The sequence below is a fragment of the Pinus tabuliformis genome, chromosome 7 (assembly GCF_031772625.1).
Source record: "Pinus tabuliformis cultivar Carrire ecotype Pingquan chromosome 7, CPIR1, whole genome shotgun sequence".
Lineage (NCBI taxonomy): Eukaryota > Viridiplantae > Streptophyta > Pinopsida > Pinales > Pinaceae > Pinus > Pinus tabuliformis.
The window spans coordinates 496,209,269-496,217,242 of NC_142293.1; the positions used below are offsets into that span (position 1 = coordinate 496,209,269).

The 7,974-nt window shown below is 44.7% G+C and overlaps 1 pseudogene; it reads left to right on the forward strand.

Annotated features, from left to right (window-relative positions):
* The first annotated feature begins 494 nt into the window (after positions 1-494).
* LOC149248202 (arogenate dehydratase 2-like) lies at positions 495-2,109 on the forward strand (annotated as a pseudogene).
* Positions 2,110-7,974: the final 5,865 nt, after the last annotated feature.

The following is a 7,974-nucleotide window of genomic DNA, read 5'->3' on the forward strand; positions in this document are numbered from 1 at the left end:
AAATTTGGACTTCAATTATATTTCTAAATATTTTGCTTAAGTTCGGTGACATTACATCATGGTCATGTCCAAAAATAACATTTGAATTGAACTTATGACTTAACATCTAAGAGTTCCTTAACAAATACATGATCACCATCTACCGAGGATGTCTTAGACTATATTTCTAAATGTTAAATAGATTTAGTATCTTAAATCAATTTGGAATATTAAGGTTGTGTAGATTATATAATGTAAAATTATGGTTTTTTTTAAATTGAATTTTGAATAAAATTAAAAAATAATGAACTATGATCTATTTTTTCCATGTTTTTGGTTTTTTGTTGGTTATAATTTTTTATCAATTTTTCCCAAAATTTATTAGTTTTTTTTTTTAACACTAATGTAAATATTTGTATTGATTTCAAAATATTGCATAGTCGAGAGATTTACATTGGGGTTGCAATTCACTTCTTTCATATACTTAGGTATGATGCTAAACTAATAGAAAAAGTATGGGTTTTTGGAGGTGAAAACCTTCCAAAATGAGCCGAAAATAAAGCAAAATCTGCAAAATAGGTCTTGCCTACACCCCCACCCCGGCACATGGTTTTCATTGATGGCCTTAATTGGCTCTCCCCCTGCGAAATTTCACTAGGCAACCTTCATTTGGCACATTCAACTCCTTCTTTATTTTGATCCCCTAAGGCATGGAAATAGTTAATTGAGGAGATTGTTTTGGGGGCTTTTTGAGGTGATTTAATAGGTTTTCAAAAATATTGTTCCTAGGAGAAGATCCTTTTACCATGTGTTGAATAATTACAAGGGAATTCCCCAACATAGTAAGAGAAAAAACATTATTTTTTTAGCTACAAAAGGACTTTGTAAAAAACTATTAACTTTGGCCTAAATATATGTCATCTTTCTTAATCCTCATAAGTACTTTAGTTCCATCTAAACCATGGAAGAACCCTCCCTCTCTAGCCATAAATAAATCCACCAAAAATGAGTTGAAATCACAAATTTTAGCTTTATATTTTACACAACTGAAAAATTGAATTTATTCGATACTCTTAAGATCCCTAGGGTTGAACGACTTGCCCACTTAGAGACAACGTTGTTAGATTAGCTAGAATGCATTTACAAGGAGAAGGTGTCTGGAAATAGTGATGTGTTACTCCCCATGGAGCCCCGCTGGACAAGGTCGTCATTTGAGGGGAAGCCGGTGAGAGTGGTGTACCAGTGTGTGCGCGGTTATTATTGCCACGAAGCAACAGTTCAAGCCTTCCAAAGGTCCAACGCCCTCCCCTTCAAAGGGGGAATGGAATCCGCCTTCGAGACGCTAGAGACCGGTGCCGCCAATTGGGCAGTGGTGCCTGTGGAGAACTCGCTAGACAGAGTGATTGAGAGGAACTACGATTTGATGTTATGCTATCCCGATCTTCGCGTTGTGGGTGAGATACTATTGCCCATAAATCATTGCCTACTGGTGGTGAGAGGCGTGACGAAGAGGCGTTCTTTGAAGAGAGTGATCGACCATTCACAGGCTCTCATTCATTGCCAGAGCTGTCTCATGGCTCTTGGCGTGCAGGTGGAGGCTGTGCACAATGTTGCGAGCGTGGCTCGTTTCGTAGCAAAAACCACATAGAAGACACGACCGTCATCAGCAGTGAGATTGCTGGACGAGAATATGGTCTCCAAGTGGTGGAAAAAGAAATACATGACGACTCGTCAAATGCCACAATATTTCTGATTCTGTGGAAGCCCAATAACAAAAGAAATAACTCCTCGGTACACTAAGGGTCCAAGATGATGGTGGTCTTCTCGTTGAAAGAAGGAATGGCGGATCTGTTCAAGGCATTGTTCATATTTGTTGTGAGGGGCATAAAAGTGACAAAGATCGAATACCGCCCTCACTATGAGAACCCCCTACGTATCATGTTGAACGAAGAGCAAGGGGAGTATAGTTCCAAGTGTTATTTTGAGTATGTTTTCTTCGTAGATTTGGAGGCTCCAATAGAAAACAACCATCCAGGTAGCATGCAAATTGCTCTGGATCAGCTCGGCCATATTGCCAGGATCATGGGAAGTTACTCCACCATTTCTGTCATGCCCCTACACTGGCGGTAATCTTCCAACTACACTATAGCGAGGTGCGGCACCACCGAACACTTTCTTTTCACTAATACTTATGTTCATGCACTGCGCCTCACCATTCATACTTAGTTTTATTTTTTTTACCAAGTATTATCTTTGTCCTTTATACAGATGAAAACCCATACATATTCATCGTAACAACATTATACAAGAGAAATGCACAATAGTATAAAGGGAGGGGCAACTCCTTGCAATATGAGTCTGCCCGAATCAATATATGTAATCTTCTTTTAAAAGTACAAGTTAAATCTTGGGAAACCCCAAATTTACACTTAGCTAAATTTCTAACTTTTGGCAAACTCGATTGCCTAGCTCGTTGACGCCTTCGCACGATTGCCACACGACTCACCAACCCTTCGTTCACCTCATCGTACAATCATGTCATTTTCCCAACTTGGGCGTGCCTTTTCGTAACCAAGTCACCACACACTGGCGCCTCTGCACGAGTCACACCTCCATTCACAACTCCAACACTTCACCGTTTCCACCGTTTCGTCATACATAGCGCACCATACCCGGGTCGCCTGTCCGCACGATTCTTCGTTTCGGCATGCATGGTGCGCCCTCACCCGGTCGCCTGTCCACACGTCCACCCGCGCCTTCGCACGACTCACCCGAATCCACATGAACGCCTTCACTCGAACTCGTCCACTTGAGTCGCCACACGACTTCACCTAGGTCGCCCAACGACCTCACCCGGTTCACCTGAACGACTTCACCCGAGTCGCCCGACAACCTTACCCGGGTCGCCCGAACGACTTCACCCGGGTCGTCTGACGACCTCACTTGGTTCGCCCGAACGACCTCGCCCAAGTTTTCTGCTCGACGACCTCACCCGATTTTCCTGCACGAGTTTCCTGTATGAGTTTTTTGCACAAGTTTTCTTGCCCGATTTTCTCAGCCGACTTTCCTACACGAGTTTTTCACCCGACTTTCCTGCACGAATTTCTCACCCTAGTTCTACCCGTCGTGCGGGCTCATCTGCAACTGCATAAATCCTTGATCTAACTCGTGTTGATCGAATGATCGAATGATGAATTCATCCAACCATCCGCCCGTCTGTACATACGGTTGGCTGGCAGTTTGTGCCACCCGACCGACCTTTGTTTCATCTGCCCACCCGGCTCATTTACTTGTGATGTCTCGCCCAAGAGGTGGGTCGGCTGCCCAACTTGTGGGACCACCCCCTCAACGCTTGTCCATCACATATATAAGCTCATCCAAGGCTTTCTCTTCACATTTCATATGAGCTCCTCTCCCATCCTTCGCACGGTGAAGATGACCTGTACCGCAGGTCCTTACATCCTCCCCAACCTAAAGTCATTATCTTCCTCGACAATATCTCATCTCGACAACCATTTGTCACCAAGCTATCCATACCAAGGCATATGCTCCATTGGTATGTCATACATCGGAAAACCATCTCAATCCATGATCATCAACCACCCTGTCACAATCTCCACATGCTGCTCCCCATCGTGGAAGGCTAACCCCTCCATCTCAAGACACATGCTCACTGCAACATATCGTGTCGACCTCATGCGTCATCATCGTGTGAACTGCTACCATGATACTCCAACACAAAGCTAACACATCTTTATACACTGGCGTCCCTCATGACTCGAAATAGTTGGGTGGCTAATCCAACTGTCACGCTCAAACCATGAGAATGCACATCCTCATGAAATCATCAGTCGTTTCCTAGAACACCCTATTACATCCTCAACTCGATCAATAATCCATCTCCATACAAGTGTAAGCCATGCCTAGGTCCATGAAGTATTCTCCATCTCATCTGCAACATGCTGTCCATGATGTTTGGTGTCAATGTGCTGCATGAAATCAGCCGCATCTATCCCAACATCATCGTCCATCTGCAAAACATCCATCTCCTCAAGATGAAGAGATCATCTCATCAAGCCCGACTCTCGATGTGCCACATCCATGTCCATGAAGCAACCTCCATCATATCTGTAATGTGCCATCCCTCAAGTCTGCCATAGAAACAAGTATACACCTGTCTCATCTATCCATGTGTTGCCCGTGATCATAGATCAATCAGCTCCCATGTGTCAAAAGTGGTTAAATCTCAGCTCAACCCATGCCCAAGTGTTGCCACTAAGGCATCATCATCGTTGTAACTCCATCACTCCAAAGTGTCTCATATCGATCCTCCTCATCAAGTCACTCTTCCAAGCCACACCCATACATGTACTCGAAAGTATGCACCCGATCCTGCATCAAAGTCTCTGACCTCAGCTCCTCAATGCATCAGATCCTCCAAGTCCACCATATATTGAGTCCCTAAAAGTCACAACCTCATGTCATCATGAGCTCCATGGGTCATCTCCAACCAACATCCCAGCAAGCATACAAGTCTCGGCCCAAAGGTCTCTACAAGATGCCTCAGCTCTCCATGTAGTAGGAATGCTCCATAGTCTGATCACAAGTCCATCCAAGTCCATGGCCTTGTTGTACAAGAGTGCACAACCTCTCCATCGGCTCATAAATAAAACATCTCCATGTCACACTAGCAAATCCACTTGCACAACATCCCTACCTTGGCACTTCTCATTGGATGCCCATAAATGACACCTCTACAAGTGCTCCTGCATAATGTCCCTGCATAAGACTGCCATGCTCCATGTCTCCAACCTAATGTCCATGACTAAGTAGCCCATGTGTCCAACTAAGTAGACCCATCACACCAATCGGTCATCCTCATCCAAGTCTGCAAATCCGGTCTAGTGAACTCGGTCACCCAACCATATCATCATCACATGAGTCTCTCTATCATAGCTCCCCCACTAAAGGTTCCACCAAGACTATCTCTTGGTCTCGGCCATGAGAAGTCCACCCAAGCAACTCAAGTGTGTGCCCTTCACCAATCTGTCCATGAGTCATGCCGAGCACTTAGCCAATTCTCCATGTGGCTAAAGCATGACCCAATCCTCCGCAACGATCATCATGTTCCTCCCTTGTCACAAGCCCTTGTACCTTCCATCATAAGGTCAAAAACAACCCCAACAAGTCCTGCAATAGTCAACAATCCTTGCTTCTCCATACATGGTCTCATCATAAACATCCACGATAAGATGCTCCCTTGCATCAGCAAACTGATGTTGCTCTTCCCTGCATACGGTTCATCTACCAAATTCTCAACTGAAACACAAGTATCAATAGTACTTACATCATTATCATGAACCATGTGAGTATCCTCATCCATCCATGTCTGCAAACTGCATGATCCTGGTCCAACTTGATCATTCTCAAGTTCATCCTCCATCATTGTCACATCTGCAACATCCTCAACTATCACGGCTTCTTCTTTCTTATCCTCGCATTCTGCAGCTTTCTCCTTACGAGTCAAATCTATGGAATGCTTCTTCTCAAGAGTTAGCCATTTCCACTTCTCTTGAATCAAGTCCTACCTCATCTTCAAACCTTGAGTTCTGCATCAAACAAGTCCCCTTCCTTTGCAAGTCGATAGGCTTCGTCCCTATTCCCATCAGAAATCCCTTCCTTGACCAAAGCAAGAAGAGCATCCTTTGCTTTGAACAAGTCTTTGCACCATTCTGCAAATCTTTGTTCAACCTTACTTGATTCTTCGAGTAGACTCCCTTCAAATTCCTTGAAGGTTACAAAACCCATTTCCTGCAAGATAGACATCATTCTTGACTCTTCACCATTCACCAAGTCCCCCCTGCAAAACTGAACCATCTCTTGATTCCACCTGTTGGTGAGATCAACTTCCTTCACCTGCACTTCACTTGAATCAGCTCTGATACCACTTGTCACGAAGTGACAATAGGATCAGCTTCTTCAGCAAATACCCTTTGCACTTCACCAGGTTTCTTGCAAAACCTGCACCAGCTTTGATACCACCTGTCACGATAGTGCAGTGGGATCAACACTTCATCGTCAACCCGATCAGATTCCTGATCATCCCCTCCGATACCACCTGTCACGCCCCTACACTGGCAATAATCTTCCAACCGTACTATAGCGAGGTGTGGCACCACCAAACACTTTCTTTTCACCAATACTTATGTTCATGGACTACACCTAACCATTCATACTTAGTTTTATTTTCGTTACCAAGTATTATCTTTGTCCTTTATACAGATGAAAACCCATACATATTCATCATAACAAAATTATATAAGAGAAATGCACAACAGTATAAAGGGAGGGGCAACTCCCTGCAATATGAGTCTGCCCGAATCAATATATATAATCTTCTTTTAAAAGTACAAGTTAAATCTTGGGAAACCCCAAATTTACACTTAGCCAAATTTCCAACTTTCAGCAAACTCAGCTGCCCAGCTTGTCGGCGCCTCTGCACGGTCACCACACAACTCACCAACCCTTCGTTCACCTCGTCGTACGATCATGTTGTTTGCCCAACTTGGGCATGCCTCACCGTAACCAAGTCGCCACACACGGGCGCCTCCGCATGAGTCACACCTCCATTCACAACTCCAACACTTCACCATTTCCACCATTTTGTCATGCATAGCGCGCTCTACCTGGGTCGCCCGTCTGCACGATTCTTCGTTTCAGCGTGCACAACGCGCCCTCGCCTGGCCGCCCGTCCACACATCCACCCACGCCTTCGCATGACTCACCTGAGTCCACACGAACGCCTTCACCCGAACTCGTCCACCCGAGTCGCCACATGACTTCACCCGTGTCGCCCGACGACCTCACTCGGTTCACCCGGACGACTTCACCCGACTCACCTGACGACCTCACCTGGCTCACCCAAACGACTTCACCCGGGTCGCCCGACCACCTCGCCTGCTTCGCCCGAATGACCCCACCCGAGTTTTCTGCCCGACGACCTCGCCCGAGTTTTCTGCCCGATGACCTCACCCGAGTTTCCTGCATGAGTTTTCTCGCCCGAGTTTCTCACCCAAATTTCGTGCACAATTTTTTCACCCGAATTTCCTGCACGAATTTCTCACCCGAGTTCTACCCATCGTGCGGGCTCATCCGCAACCACAAAACTCCTTGATTGAACTCGTGTTGATCAAATGATCGAATGATGATTTCGTCCAACCATCCACCTGCCTATACATATGGTTGGTTGGCAAGTCATGCCACCCGGCCAACCTTCGTTTCATCCGCCCAACTGACTCGTTTACTTGTGATGTCTCACCCAAGAGGTGGGTCGGCCCGCCCAACTCGTGAGACTGACCCCTCAAAGCTTGCCCATCGCATATATAAACTCGTCCAAGGCTTTCTCTTCACATTTTGCATGAGCTCCTCGCTTGTCCTTCACACGATGAAGATGACCCGAAACACAGGTCCTTACAATTTCCATGGTTTAGTTGCTTCAAACGGATTGTTTATTTTATTTTTGTAAAGGATACAAAGATAACTGTGTAGGTTTGTATAGATGTGAAGTGTAAGATGCAATGGGTTTTCTTCACTGTAATCCAAATGATAGGTCGATGGCCTCTATCAAATAAGTGCATAGCAAATAATATTTGAATAATATTATGAAATGTCCTAGGAAGGGTTGTCAGCCAGAAAAACATTTTTTAAAATTTCAGTTTTATTTATTACAATTTACCATTACCAATTTACTAAACTCTGACTTGTCACTAGTCACCACGTATAGACTCTACGTAGGGTATGCAGTAACGCCGCTGGTGACTGGACTGTGGATTGTTTTTAGAGAATGTTGCAGCATTGAAGAAAATTAATGGTAAGGGAACTGGAGCTTGGAGGTTGTTGAGTTTCAATTTGCCACTGCCAACAATCATAATGGCAAGCTTAGTAGTGACTAATATTTTTTCCTGCTAGTGCGAAGAATTTTCTTTTTTTCATCCA